General features: G+C 47.7%; 1 protein-coding gene across 1 annotated transcript in view; it reads left to right on the top strand.

Annotated features, from left to right (window-relative positions):
• The first annotated feature begins 3516 nt into the window (after positions 1–3516).
• The window catches only part of plch2a (phospholipase C, eta 2a), a 315314-nt gene continuing 303117 nt past the window's right edge, over positions 3517–15713 (top strand). The window contains exons 1-2 of the mRNA XM_069918573.1: positions 3517–3735; positions 10394–10488. The gene's annotated coding sequence lies outside the window, so the exon portion shown is untranslated. The remainder of the gene's footprint in view (positions 3736–10393; positions 10489–15713) is intronic.

The raw sequence follows: 15713 nt of genomic DNA on the forward strand, positions 1-15713 counted from the left end.
GGAGAAATGGAGAGGGGAGGAATGGGAGAAATGGGGAGGGGGAGGAATGGGAGAAATGGGGAGGGGGAGGAATGGGAGAAATGGGGAGGGGGAGGAATGGGAGAAATGGGGAGGGGGAGGAATGGGAGAAATGGGGAGGGGGAGGAATGGGAAAAATGGGGAGGGGGAGGAATGGGAGAAATGGGGAGGGGGAGGAATGGGAGAAATGGGGAGGGGGAGGAATGGGAGAAATGGGGAGGGGGAGGAATGGGAGAAATGGGGAGGGGGAGAAATGGGGAGGGGGAGAAATGGGGAGGGGGAGAAATGGGGAGGGGGAGAAATGGGGAGGGGGAGGAATGGGAGAAATGGGGAGGGGGAGGAATGGGAGAAATGGGGAGGGGGAGGAATGGGAGAAATGGGGAGGGGGAGGAATGGGAGAAATGGGGAGGGGGAGGAATGGGAGAAATGGGGAGGGGGAGGAATGGGAGAAATGGGGAGGGGGAGGAATGGGAGAAATGGGGAGGGGGAGGAATGGGAGAAATGGGGAGGGGGAGGAATGGGAGAAATGGGGAGGGGGAGGAATGGGAGAAATGGGGAGGGGGAGGAATGGGAGAAATGGGGAGGGGGAGGAATGGGAGAGGAGAAATGGGGAGGGGGAGGAATGGGAGAGGAGAAATGGGGAGGGGGAGGAATGGGATAGGAGAAATGGGGAGGGGGAGGAATGGGATAAGTGAAATGGGGAGGGGGAGGAATGGGATAGGAGAAATGGGGAGGGGGAGGAATGGGATAGGAGAAATGGGGAGGGGGAGGAATGGGATAGGAGAAATGGGGAGGGGGAGGAATGGGAAAGGAGAAATGGGGAGGGGGAGGAATGGGATAGGTGAAATGGGGAGGGGGAGGAATGGGATAGGTGAAATGGGGAGGGGGAGGAATGGGATAGGAGAAATGGGGAGGGGGAGGAATGGGATAGGAGAAATGGGGAGGGGGAGGAATGGGATAGGAGAAATGGGGAGGGGGAGGAATGGGACAGGAGAAATGGGGAGGGGGAGGAATGGGACAGGAGAAATGGGGAGGGGGAGGAATGGGATAGGAGAAATGGGGAGGGGGAGGAATGGGATAGGAGAAATGGGGAGGGGGAGGAATGGGATAGGAGAAATGGGGAGGGGAGGAATGGGATAGGAGAAATGGGGAGGGGGAGGAATGGGATAGGAGAAATGGGGAGGGGGAGGAATGGGATAGGAGAAATGGGGAGGGGGAGGAATGGGATAGGAGAAATGGGGAGGGGGAGGAATGGGATAGGAGAAATGGGGAGGGGGAGGAATGGGATAGGAGAAATGGGGAGGGGGAGGAATGGGATAGGAGAAATGGGGAGGGGGAGGAATGGGATAGGAGAAATGGGGAGGGGGAGGAATGGGATAGGAGAAATGGGGAGGGGGTGGAATGGGATAGGAGAAATGGGGAGGGGGAGGAATGGGATAGGAGAAATGGGGAGGGGGTGGAATGGGATAGGAGAAATGGGGAGGGGGAGGAATGGGATAGGAGAAATGGGGAGGGGGTGGAATAGGGTAGGAGAAATGGGGAGGGGGAGGAATAGGGTAGGAGAAATGGGGAGGGGGAGGAATAGGGTAGGAGAAATGGGGAGGGGGAGGAATAGGGTAGGAGAAATGGGGAGGGGGAGGAATAGGGTAGGAGAAATGGGGAGGGGGAGGAATAGGGTAGGAGAAATGGGGAGGGGGAGGAATAGGGTAGGAGAAATGGGGAAGGGGAGGAATAGGGTAGGAGAAATGGGGAGGGGGAGGAATAGGGTAGGAGTAATGGGGAGGGGGAGGAATAGGGTAGGAGAAATGGGGAGGGGGAGGAATGGGATAGGTGAAATGGGGAGGGGGAGGAATGGGATAGGAGAAATGGGGAGGGGAGGAATGGGATAGGAGAAATGGGGAGGGGGAGGAATAGGGTAGGAGAAATGGGGAGGGGGAGGAATAGGGTAGGAGAAATGGGGAGGGGGAGGAATAGGGTAGGAGAAATGGGGAAGGGGAGGAATAGGGTAGGAGAAATGGGGAGGGGGAGGAATAGGGTAGGAGTAATGGGGAGGGGGAGGAATGGGGTAGGAGAAATGGGGAGGGGGAGGAATGGGATAGGTGAAATGGGGAGGGGGAGGAATGGGATAGGAGAAATGGGGAGGGGAGGAATGGGATAGGAGAAATGGGGAGGGGGAGGAATGGGACAGGAGAAATGGGGAGGGGGAGGAATGGGACAGGAGAAATGGGGAGGGGGAGGAATGGGACAGGAGAAATGGGGAGGGGGAGGAATGGGACAGGAGTAATGGGGAGTGGGAGGAATGGGACAGGAGAAATGGGGAGGGGAGGAATGGGACAGGAGAAATGGGTAGGGGGAGGAATGGGACAGGAGAAATGGGGAGTGCGAGGAATGGGACAGGAGAAATGGGGAGGGGAAGAATGGATAGGAGAAATGGGGAGGGCGAGGAATGGGATAGGAGAAATGGGGAGGGGGAGGAATAGGGTAGGAGAAATGGGGAGGGGGAGGAATAGGGTAGGAGAAATGGGGAGGGGGAGGAATAGGGATAGGAGAAATGTGGAGGGGGAGGAATAGGGTAGGAGAAATGGTGAGGGGGAGGAATAGGGTAGGAGAAATGGGGAGGGGGAGCAATAGGGTAGGAGAAATGGGGAGGGGGAGGAATAGGGTAGGAGAAATGGGGAGGCGGAGGAATGGGATAGGAGAAATGGGAAGGGGGAGGGATGGGATAGGAGAAATGGGGAGGGGGAGGAATGGGATAGGAGAAATGGGGAGGGGAGGAATGGGATAGGAGAAATGGGGAGGGGAGGAATGGGATAGGAGAAATGGGGAGGGTGAGGAATGGGATAGGAGAAATGGGGAGGGCGAGGAATGGGATAGGAGAAATGGGGAGGGTGAGGAATGGGATAGGAGAAATGGGGAGGGGAGGAATGGGAGAAATGGGGAGGGGGAGGAATGGGAGAAATGGGGAGGGGAAGGAATAGGGTAGGAGAAATGGGGAGGGGGAGGAATAGGGTAGGAGAAATGGGGAGGGGAGGAATAGGGTAGGAGAAATGGGGAGGGGGAGGAATAGGGTAGGAGAAATGGGGAGGGGGAGGTATAGGGTAGGAGAAATGGGGAGGGGGAGGAATAGGGTAGGAGAAATGGGGAGGGGGAGGAATAGGGTAGGAGAAATGGGGAGGGGGAGGAATAGGGTAGGAGAAATGGGGAGGGGGAGGAATGGGAGAAATGGGGAGGGGGAGGAATAAGGTAGGAGAAATGGGGAGGGGGAGTAATAGGGTAGGAGAAATGGGGAGGGGGAGGAATAGGGTAGGAGAAATGGGGAGGGGGAGGAATAGGGTAGGAGAAATGGGGAGGGGGAGGAATAGGGTAGGAGAAATGGGGAGGGGGAGGAATAGGGTAGGAGAAATGGGGAGGGGGAGGAATAGTGTAGGAGAAATGGGGAGGGGGAGGAATGGGATAGGAGAAATGGGGAGGGGGGGAGGAATAGGATAGGAGAAATGGGGAGAGGGAGAGAGGAATGTGGAGTTCTCTGCCTGAGTGGGTGGTAGAGGAAGGTGCTCTCAAAATATTCCAGCTTCTAAAGAAGGTTTGAGGAATCTTCACATGTTCATTTCTTAAGCTCCTGTAACATGAGTACTTTGAAGAGATTTTTTTCATTACCAGTAAGTGGAAATACTGCCTCACCCACAGGATAAAGAACCTCAGGGTTGTATGTGATATGTAAGTACTCTGACAATAAATCTGATATTTGAGAGAAAGTACAGTATGAACTTGGTATAGCTGTGATGTACACATCAATATCTGGTCTTTTCTGAAGGGAGAAGGACAAATCTTTTTAAATTAATAAACAAAAAAGGGCAAAATCTTTTAAATACCTTTAAGGCATCAGTACACAGCTTGGAAGAAAATGGCAGTGCTGGCACTAGTGTGGACCCAGGAGGGCCAAGAACGGAGACACCGTGCTGGTCCGAAGGGTTCAACCGCCTAGTCCGAATGCCAGCTTAAAACATACTGTTAAAAAAGCCGATGGTCTTTGTAAGTAAAATACTGCAACCACAAAGGTCTGCCTAAGATGGCAGCACCTGTGCTGGACAGCAGCCACGAGGGGTTACAGACTCTGGGGGAGCAAGGCACCAGAAATAGGGAGAACATCCCCTGTTGAGAAGGGGAAGCAGGGGAGATGACTTTACAGAACAGTGACCATTGCAGCAGATGAGCGAGAGGCTCAGCAGCTGATGGACCCACACAGACTGCGAAGACTGGCTCATGGAGACCAGGGATTCAGGAGGGTGCTGAGGACTAGAAGGACTCCCCAAAGGGCCTGGTCACTGAAGGCTCGAAGGACTCCCCAAAGGGCCTGGGCGCTGAAGGCTTCCTCATCACGTCAGAGCTTTGGACTAAAGCTTAGGTCACCGGTGGATGGAACATGAGTCAGTGCAGCTGTGGCTGGAGGCGAATCCTCGGACACTCAGTGTCTCTGAAAGGCTCTGCTTTGCTTCTCTTTCTCCAGCTGTTGGGGGCACTGACATATTGGTGACTGTTTGCTATAAAGCAGACAAATTTAAACCATGTATGTATTATTACCTAACGATAAAAGGAACCTTAAACCCTGAGGCTATGGAAGCAACAGTCTACCTAGGGGAAGTAGCCAAGTATCAGTAACTCACTGAGCAGGTTATGTGTTAAGGCAAGTATGAGCAGTGGGCATTTATCCACAGCATTAATGAACATCAGGCCTAAATGTCAGCATAGGAATCCACTGGTGGTGTTGATCCTAGTGAGGAGGTTTTGTTCACGATACCTTTATTGTCATGTTTTAAAACAAGTATAATATTACATGAATTGACTTTGGTCTGCCTTAAGGTAAAGATTTGTCATCAACAGAAATTGCCTGGCACTCCTTACAGTCAGAGAAAGAGAGGCAGGAGAGAGCCCACCTGGAGTGTCCATGTATTCGCCTCCAGTGATCCTGCAACCTCCACAGCCATACAGACTTCAGACCAAACCATTGACAACCCAAGCTCCAGATCCTAACCTCTGACAGAATCAGGAAGCCTTCAGCACCCTGGGCACCCTCTCACATCCCATTTCCAATGCATGGTACCTCTTCAGTCAGTCTCTCACAGCCTGCAACCTAGGATGAGTTCTTTGACCTCAGTTGCCAGCAGCCTGCTGCCTATGTGCACTTTAGCCATAGAGTCCTTCACTGGTCCGCCGCCATGGTCACCATCCCATAGGGCCGTCTCCTCCTATTCAAACAGGGTGCTCTCACCATTTTCTGTCCCTCTGCATCAGACCTCAGCTTCTCCAGAGTCTGCAACCCCCAAAGGCTACTGCTGTACACAGGGGCCACCATCTTGGATCCAGATCCTGCGGTCACATCATTTTAAAATAAACCTCCATGGGCTCCTGTATCAGCCTCTGCAGAGCCATTGGTAGTTGGACTGGGCAGTCGAACCTAGTCTCTGCTCTCCGCAGCTCTTCCCGCACCTGCACTGACCTTGCCACAGCTCTGGCAGTGCTGCCATTTTGTATCCTCTCAACCAACACCTCTCTTCAGGTTCAGCCCAAAAATAACAACGTCGAGTCCTGTGAAAGCACCTCGCTGGCACGTGAAGGCTTAATGGATCAGGAAAAGGTTTTAGTTTTGAAAGGCAGAAAGAGAGGTTGTGTGGTTTGGATAGAGATTTACAACTGTTGAAGTCCAGCCAGTTCAAAGTGAAATTTGGGGATCAACGATAGGCCCGAAATAAAGACTCTGGAATTTCAAGGTGGAAGAGGAACAGTGAGAAATTCAAACACAGATGAGAAATTTAAAATCATGCCTGACCATGATGAAGGGCTCTTTGATTGTGAAGGCCTGCTATTGAGATTCATAAATATCTGGGTGTAAGTGTGTGCGTGGAGGGAGGAGGCTCCTGGATAATGTTTGGGATGAAAACCTGGGGAGACCTACCCTATTCTGGCACCAGGCACGACTGAAACTCGAGACCTACTATCATTCCAGAGATGACAGGAGGTATAAACACTGGTAGGGCACGTGGATGCTCCACATTAAGGTTCTGCATTCCAACAAATCTTTTTAACTCAATTACTCCAGTAAGTCAGAAAAGCTTGAATTTAAGTACCAGAGCCGAAGCACGTGGTGTAGGCGGACATATCCAGCATGGTGCAGGTTGTTGATAAACAGAGGTCTTGTCCACTTTCGCAAGTGCATGTTAAAAAAAAATCCAAGGTGCAGTATGAAGTAAAACGCAAAAGTCTGCAGACACTGTGATTGAAGTTTAAAAATAACCTGGCAAGACTCAGCTGGTCAAACAGTGTCAGTGTACATTATATACCAAAGATACCAACGTTTCATTAAGGCGCCCAAACAAAAAGACCCAGGAGCAGTATCTTGTGGATGAGCAGGGTGAGTACCAGAAATGTAACCTTCAGCCAATGAGTAATGCAGGCTAGGAGAGAAATTCAACTGCTTAGTGAAAGGTTTTTAAATTTAAATTCAGACATACAGCATGGTAACAGGCCATTTCAGCCCACAAGTCTGTGCTGCCCAATTTAGACCCAATTAACCTACACCCTAGTATGTTTCGAACAGTGGGAGGAAATGGAGCCCCCAGGGAAACCCCACGCAAACACAAGGAGAACGTACAGACTCCTTACAGACATCACGGGATTCGAACTCGTATCCCGATCACTGGTGCTGTAAAAGGCATTGCGCAAGCCGCTACACCATGTCACCCCATTAAGACATACTGCATAGTAACAGGCCCTTTCGGCTCAGGAGCCTGTGCAACCCAATTATACCTAATTAACCTAGACCCCAGGTACAGGGAGAATGCACAAATTCCTTACAGACAGTGCAGGATTCGAACCTTGGTCCCGATTGCTAGTGCTGTAACAGTGTTGCAGTAACCGCTATGTCAATCGTGCTGCCCACAGTTTTATACATTTCTATGGAAAATCAATTATGAATCACAACTTGTAGTTTACAGTGCGTCTGTCACATTCACAATGAAAGAACCATTTTTTTTTCTGTTGACACACCCAAAGAATACAGGCAGGCCTTGCATATTTGAGGATTATCTTGTCAAATTGTTTTATAGATGCACAGCTATGGGCCACAGACAAGAAATGAACATAGGAAAAAAGCCTTGCATCTGTGCTATTGGGAGATGACAGTTTCTGTCTTTAAGAACAATTTAAATTTGGTCTTACTTGGTCTCCAGCAAGAGCCTCCTTTGGTGGAGGAAGCAGGAGTGGAATGGCTCTGGTTAAAATTATTTTACCCTCAACACTCCCACCTCTACCTGAGGAATGATGCATCACGAGGCCAAGGTGTTGAAAGGTAGCTATCGCTGAGTCCTGCCACCTTCTGTAGACAGATTTATTGTCACATACAACCCTGAGATTCTTTTTCCTGGGAGTGAGGCAGAATTACCATTTATTGGTTGTGCACCACATATTGTTGCTGAGTGTGTTCCAGTGGTTCATTAGTTGCAACATTATGCTGTACGTGTGTGTTTTGAAGCATATTATGTAGGAGTAGTGATTATTGGGCAAATCTGAGTTAGTTATGCACATGTAGTGCATTCACAGTGTGAGTGCAATGGAACATTAGTTGACAAATGACCTATGTTTCTGCTTCCACCAATTGATTAAATGTGAACGGCTATGTGATACACTGCCTCAGGAAGGCAGCCAACATTAGAATCGGAATTTATTGTCATGAACAATTCATGAAATTCGGTGTCTTGCAGCAGCGTCATAGAGCAAACGTTCATATTATAACCATCTTACATCACTATAAAAAATAAAATAATCGTGCATGAAAAGTGAGGCAGTGTCTTTGGTTCATTGAGTCGCCTTTAGGCTCCTGTACCTTTTTTCCCGATGGTAGCAGAGTGAAGAGGGCATGGCCTGGGTGGTGGGGGTCCTCGAGGATAGAGGCTGCTTTCTTAACACACCACCTCATGTAGATGTCCTCGATGGAGTGAAGTCTGGTGCCTGCGAAGTCTCAGGCCGAGTTAACAACCCTCTGGAGTTTATTCTTGTCCTGAGAGTTGGCGCCTCCATGCCAGGAAATGACGCAACCAGCCAGAACGCTCTCCACAGTACATCAAAAGAAGTTTACAAGAGTCTTCAGTGACATACCCAATCTCCTCAGACCCCTCACAAAGTATAGCCGTTGGCAAGCCTTCTTTGTGATTGCATCAGTGTGGAGGCTCCAGGATAGATTCTCGGATCCCCATCACCCTGTACGTAATCTCTTCTCACTGCTGCCTTCAGGCAGAAGTCTGAAGTCCAGCACTTCCCGGTTCAAAAACATTTAGACATTAATTTGCCAATTTTGAATTGTAGTTTTTTTTATTTTTAATCCGCAAACAATGGTGGAAATGCTGCTAAATTCAGAAATGCAAAGACTGAGAAGCCTGAAGTTCAACACTTCTACATTCAAGAACAGTTTTGAATCCAATACTTTTCAGGCTTTTGAATCCCACTCATATTACCCTCACCATAAATTACAATGGGACCACTAAAAGCCCTGTCTGCACTATTGAAACATCAAGTTGTTTTTCTTTCAGTGGCTGCAATGATGGATAATTATTTATTTAACCTTTTATATTTATTATCTCTCTGCCTTGGCATATTGTGTTAATTTGATTTATACTACTGCAGATGGTGTATTTTAAGTGTGGTTGCAGCAAATGAGAAGTTGAATTCAGTGAAATACAGGTCTCCTCTGAATCTGGGCTCCCATCCTCATTTCCAGTCCTAAAGAGATGCAGGAATGTTGTGAGTCAACATAGGTTCATTCCATCCACTGTATAGCTCTCGTGTTGTTACTTGGGGTGAGCGTGTCTAATGGGAGATGTGATGGGGACCTTTCACGTGCTTAACTCTACCTGAGGAATGCAAATAGTAACCTTGTACAAACAGCATCAGAAAATCTGAAAGAGGTCACTTATCACATATACTCGAGTAGTTGAGTTTTAGGGACCAATTTTTCAGGTCAAATTTGGAGGGTGGTCAACTTTTATGCAGATATTACTTTTGACTGCAGTAAATACCTGTGTCGTTCAAGTAGCTGCGTCAGATGTCTGGGATCGGGTGGTAACTCCGTGTTTGGGGTGTCAGGAGCTTGGATGGTTGGGTGGCCAAGGAAGGTTTGGGGCGTCAGGACCTCTGCTGGATGGGCGGCTGAGCCATTGGGAGCTTGGATGGGCAGTTAGACAAGGTGAGCGTTCGCAGTCAGGGTGTTGGGAGCTCAGATGGGTGGGCGGCCAAGATGAGGATCCAGGTTCGGGGCGTCGGGAGCTCAGCTGGGCAATCAGACAAGGCAAGTGTTCACAGTCAGGGCATCAGGAGCTCAGATGCGCAGTCAGACAAGGTGAGTGTTCATGTTCAGGGCATCAGGAGCTCAGATGGGTGGGTGGCTGAGGGAAATGTTCGCGGTTGAGGCATCAGGAGCTCATATAGGTGGGCAGCTGAGGAGAAGATCTGAGTTTGGGGCATAGGGAGCTCCGATTGGCAGGCGGTCGGGGCATTGGGAGCTCGGATGTGTGGGCAGTCGGGGCCAAAAATGGGGAGGTTGACTTTACATGGAATCGACTATGTTCTTATGCTCTTAAGAAGAGTCTCTGACCTAAAATGTCAACTCTCTCCCTTTCTGTAGATGTTCCTCAGCAGTTTCCCTGCATTTTTTGTTTTATTTTCAAGGACATTAGCTAATCATTATCATAGCCCTGCCTGCGGGACTTGCTCAGCACACATTACATCAGGGACAGTTCAGGAGTACTTGAGGTCTTGAGATGGTGAAAGGTGCTGCAGAAATGCAAGTCTTCCTTTCATTTTTCACTCTGTTCCTGCTTTCTAAACATTCAGGTGGCTGTCCTTTTAAAGACATGAAATGTATGAAAATGCATCAGCTTCACACAGGATGCGAGCAATTATTAACCAAAGTGCCCTTTGAACCTACTGCATAAAGAGCAAATATCCTGAGAGCAACAGTGGAGGCAGGGGATGTAGGGAGAGAAAGGCAAAAACACCATGAAAATACACAGCGATTGAAGCTTCTGCTTAACTACTTGTATCCTGCAGAACCAGTATTCCTGGAATTTTCCACCTCAGCTCCCTCTGCACCTCGCTCCCTGCCTGCTTCTTTTGTATCAATTTGTCAACACACTTTTCCTGCTCCACGCCCATTTTTCTGCCTCTACCTGGTTGCCCAAGTTCCTGGATTCAAACAGTGCAGAGTGAATGAGGTGGCTGTGTCATGTGTTTGGGGGACTGGTTTCCAGTACAGGCTTAACAACCCTGAATAACTCGACAGGTAGGCGGGCTCACTCAAAGCAGCTTTGTTTCTTTTTCTTAACAGTAAGCCTTCGACATGTGCTGAGAAAGGACCGTGTGTAAGAGCCCCACTTAGTGCCTGCAAGCTGGGAAGGCCCACCTTAGATCAAACAAGCTCAGGTAAGCGATTTTAAAAAAAGAGCTCTGCTACTTTGCTCAAACTCACAGACATTTTGCAGCAAGTTCCAAACTTGCCTTTCAGAGGAAAGCCTTTAGTGTAGATTAACCCTTTCCATGCCTTGCTCTTAATTACAAAAAATTACTTTATTTTTTCTACTCTTTGCAATCACCGCCTCTCCTCCACTGCCCTTCACCGTCTCACAGATGCCTTGATGTGTAAATAGGGACAATGACACACGTGTGATCCTAGATAGAGAGATGGATAATTCACTTGCACAGGGACTGACACAGGAGTGAATCTTTTAAAAAAAAATAATAAAATAATGTACCAGATCCTTCTCGCCCTTTTGTCCTGTGCATGCATGCCGACCCTGGGTCGTGTTCCAAAATTCGAAGATTCTCTTTCAATCTGTGCACGTCCCTGCCTTATCTATGTCACCTCTGCCTCCTCCACTTCTGATCTGTTGCCTATCCACCTCTCTCTGGAAGGGAAGCAAGAAAATGTGATACATTTACCAATGTCACATAAGAAGTTGATGTACACTGTATTGGGGTAGATCGAAACTAGTTGAATTGCAGGAGTGAATGGTTGCGTTCAGCCTGACAAGCTGTTAATATTGGAGTGCCCAATGAATGTACATTCATGAAAGAACAGTGTAAAATATTGAAATTTGGTGCTAACACAGAATTAGAGAGTGAAAAATGCTGTGAGAAAGATATTTGTAAAAGGTTTTACACAGGATGAATGTGTGAGGATAACTGGGAGTTAAATATAAGATAAAATGTGGAATGATCCATTTTGGTCAAAAATTTAGAAAGTAAAAGATTTTTACATGATATGCAACTATCAGTGTGCAGATCGATCTGGATGTACTAATTCACAAAACATAGAAAGTTAACATGAAATTAGGAAGGTGAAATGAAGTTGGGAATTTATGGCAAAAGGCCATAATGTTTGGAATGTCGGGGAAAAGGCTCTAGTGATACCACATCTGGTCCACTGTACATATTTTTGATTTCTGCACCCAAGGAAGAACTTGGTCAGTAAATTCACCAGATTCCTTTCAGGGATGAGGAACTCTATTTTATGATAGTGGAACTAATTAGAGTAAGAGAGAGATTATCTCACTGAGATGTGCGAGAGATTGGCAAGGTGGAAACTAAGCGGCTGTCTTTCAACATTGGACACTGACTGGGAGTTGCTTTGCTGAGCACTTCACTCTGTCTGCATCAATGACGGGGATCTCTCAGTGGCCAACTCTTTCAATTCTGCATACCACTCCCGCACCAACATGGTTGTCCATGGCCTCATGCACGACCAATCAAAGGCCGCCCATAAATTGGACGAGTAACACCTAATATTCCATCTGGGCACTCTCCAACCAGATGGCATTAACATTGACTTCTCTAGTTTCTGCTAGACCAATCCCCATTCTCCCTCTCTTCCCCATCCCTCTGTCTCCTTTCCTCCAGCTATCCACCCGCTTCCCTCTCCATTCACAGAACTATCACCCTCCCTCTGTTTGCTGGTGTGCCCTCCCTCCCTTATCCATCCTCCTACCTGTGATCCTGTTCTCCTCCCTTGCCTCTCCACCAGGATTTTATTCAGACAACTGCCTATATTTGCTTAAACCCTGAAGTTGGGCTCAGGTCTGAAACATTGGTCACATATATTTATCCTTGCAATAAGAAGTACACTGTTTGACCTGATGAGTTTCTCCAGCATTGTGTTTTTACTTCAATCAGGGTGTCTGCAGACTTTTGTGTTTTACACGAGTAAATAGAGAGCATGGTTAATGAAACGTTGTGCAGAAAACCTTAGGAGATTTCCCCCTCCCCAGAACCTTGGGTACTGAAGTCAATAGTAAAGAACCAAGATGCTGCAGGGAATGTGGATTGAAGCTGAGATAACTCTGGTTGATGAGCTCATTCAATCAATTGATTGGCAAATTGTCTGAAGCACAATCACTTTCCTATCACAGTCACTGAAGCCTAAAGTAAACTACAGTCATGTTTTGGACTGATAAGGTGTGGGACAAATTCCAACTTCAAAAATATTGGGCGTGTCTGAAAATGAATTGGACCAATAATGAAAAATAAGCAAACAGATTACTGGAATGCTGGCTTTTATCTTGAGTATAAAAGACAGGAAGTCTTGCTTCTCTTTGTATATACCTTCAACAAACTGAAAATGTGTGTCCACTTTTGTACATTGACCTTGAGCAGGATGTCTGTTGTCCTTGGAGAGCTGCAGCTTAGATTTACCAGGATAATACCATATCAATTACATTTATGTAGCACCTTTAATGTTATTTGTAAGGTTGCTATCAATCAATATTCGGGATATGAGGGCAGTTGACTAAAATTTTACTTCAAGTATGAGGTTTTGTGGATCATTGACAAGACGCTGAATTCTGTAACCATGACGTGGCAGCTATAGGCAGGATATCAGTGGCAGAGAAGTTAAATTCAGGGATGATCAAGAGGGTTGCAAGGATGGAAGATTTCAGAGATTGGGAGGAGGAGAGGTCACAGAGGGATTTGAAAGCAAAAACGAGAACTCTCAGATTGAGCCATTGTCAGATTGGAAGCCAAGATGAGTCAGTGAGCACTGGGGATGAGCAAATGGAAATTGGTGCAAGTGTAGGTGTGGGTAGCAGAATTTCCATAGAAGTAGGGCAAGGTAAAAGATGGGGAGAATGGCTTAGAAAATATAGAATAACCAAATGGCCGAGCATTTCAACAGCAAGTAATTGCAAAGTCAGTGATATTACAAGGAGAATGTGGTGATGGAGCAGATGCGTAATAAGAAGCAGATACAACACCCCCGCCTGGTTAAAGAATTTAAGGGATTAATTTGAGAAAGGATTGCACAGTCTGAATTCCCTTTTGCGGCTGAGCTAATGAAGGCCTTTAACATGATTAAGACATTCAAAAGGAGCACATTGCTCTGAGACATACAGCCTTAAGGCTAGAGCTGGGTAATCCAGGACTGAAACCAGAGAGCACTTCAGCAAAGAATGGAGAAAAGCAGAATCTCTTTCCTTGAATGTCTGTTGGTCAGATGGAGCTTTTATGGCGGAGGTGAAAGAACGTTTCTGATTAAGTGTATTACGGAACAGAGAACTAGATATGGTGAATGAAAATTTATTGTATGACCTGAAGAGCAGTCATCCTGTTCCTCTAAAGCAGGGGTGTCAAACTCAAATTCAGAGGGCCAAAATTAAAAACTTGGACTAAGTCGAGGGCCGAACTAAATATTTATTGAAAATTTTCAACAACATCTGCATGTTTTCTTTTCTTTCAACATATGTAATGTTAAACTTTAGGATATAACTTTAGGAGGATAATGTTACAGGTCAGGAGTAGGTAGCTCAAGTTCACCCTTTGCTTGACCTGAGGGAAACCTATTTGGTCCCTGTGGAGATGTAGTCAGCATTCACAGGCTGTGTCCATTTTGGCCTCCATCAGGACTCAGCATTTCCTGCTCACTCCTCAGGCTCTAGGCCTCTATTCACCCTCGACCCACCATCCCTCTACCTGACCAGTCCTTTACCCAACCTCTACTCACCCCTCACTCCACTCGCTCTGCCTCTACCCACCCCATCCTATCCTATACACGCCTCTCTACTGCCTCTCCCCTCAACCTGTTCCTCCCTCTACTCGTCTCTCACCCTCTAATCACCCCTCCCCAACTCGCCGTGCCCCTCCCCTTTTACCTCTTCCCTATCCACCCCTCTTTCTACTCATCCCTCCCTCTAACTGCCCCTCGCACCACCATAACTTCCCCTGCCCATTACTCCTCACCTACACCCTCTGTCCACCCCTGCTTACCCACCCACTCAGGCCCAGCGCGCTGCCGATCAGCCTTTGCGGACAGCCACCATCTCTCCCTTCACGTGCAGGGCCGAACCAACCGTCCCTGGGGTCCGCGCGGGTGCAAGCGCTGAAGGCCGTGGCGACCGGGAGAAGTGCGCTCGCGCTGTGGAAGGGCCGTCCGGTGCCAGTCGCGCGGGGCTCGCGCTGCCCGGGGGCCATGCGCAGCCTACCATGTCCGTCACGCCGACAGGAAATCACAGGCGCTCGCCAATCCGCCGCACCGCTCGACAGGTGGGAGAAGTGACTGGTTGTGCGGGGAGCCTTCCAACCGGCTTGCCGGCTGATGACATCGACAGACTTCTCGTGTTACAATTTCTCGTGTTACAATGGGGAAGGATGTGCAATGAAGGGGGAGGATGGTGGGGGTGACATTACCAAAATGACATGTGTGCTCTAAAGCAATGGTTTTCAACCTTTTTCTTTCTACTCACAACTACCTTAAGTAGTAATCCCTATGCCATAAGTGCTCTGTGATTAGTAAGGGATTGCTTAAGGAGGTATGCGAATGCGGAAACAAAAGGTTGAGAACCACTGCTCTCGACCCAATTGTTACTGAAATATTTTGCTTGAGAAAAATTATCACTGGAGTTTATGAAACTGTGCACATAACAAATCAATTAGTAACGATTAAAACAGTGGTTTTCACTGTTTTGGTGGTTGTGAGTGGAAAGAAGAAGTTTGAAAACCACGGCTCTGATGTTTGAACTGGGTTGCTGGATGTTTAATTTGCAAAGGAGGTTAATAACCTCTGCAATATTTTAAATTGCTGTGAATCTGAGACCCATGTGCCCCCATGAAAGATCCAACAGAAGCCGAATATTCCCTCTAATCCAATGCCCAATTTTCACCTATCAACCAATTCCACCAAAATAAGCAGATGATATTATTATCTTGCTGTTTGTGGAATTTTGACAATGTAGTCGCTGCACTTCAACACATTTCTGATGTGAGTTCTCTCATCTCTTTTCATGTTCATTAAGGAGCTATAGGTCAGTTCATCTCAACACTGCAGTCATTACATGGAAGGAGGGATTCTGACTAATTTAACCCAATTTTAGTTTCTCCGGTTTAGGGCTATTACTGGCCTAAACTTTGAATTGACTGAGAGGTAGGAATGACAAAGAATTGTGACTGGTTGTAAACAGAGGTGTGATAATTTTCTGTGCCCAATGTATTCTGGCAACGCTAAAATGAGTCTGACTGTTTGACTGTGGAGGCTCTTTGGTTAATCCCGCCCTGCACCCACCATTTCTTTAGAGGGACTGGAAGCTGATAAAGAATGCTATATAGTGGCTTTCCTTGCATGACCCTGGAATGCTGATCCTATTTGTCACTGAAAGCTGACA

Source organism: Narcine bancroftii, chromosome 2 (assembly GCF_036971445.1).
Source record: "Narcine bancroftii isolate sNarBan1 chromosome 2, sNarBan1.hap1, whole genome shotgun sequence".
NCBI lineage: Eukaryota > Metazoa > Chordata > Chondrichthyes > Torpediniformes > Narcinidae > Narcine > Narcine bancroftii.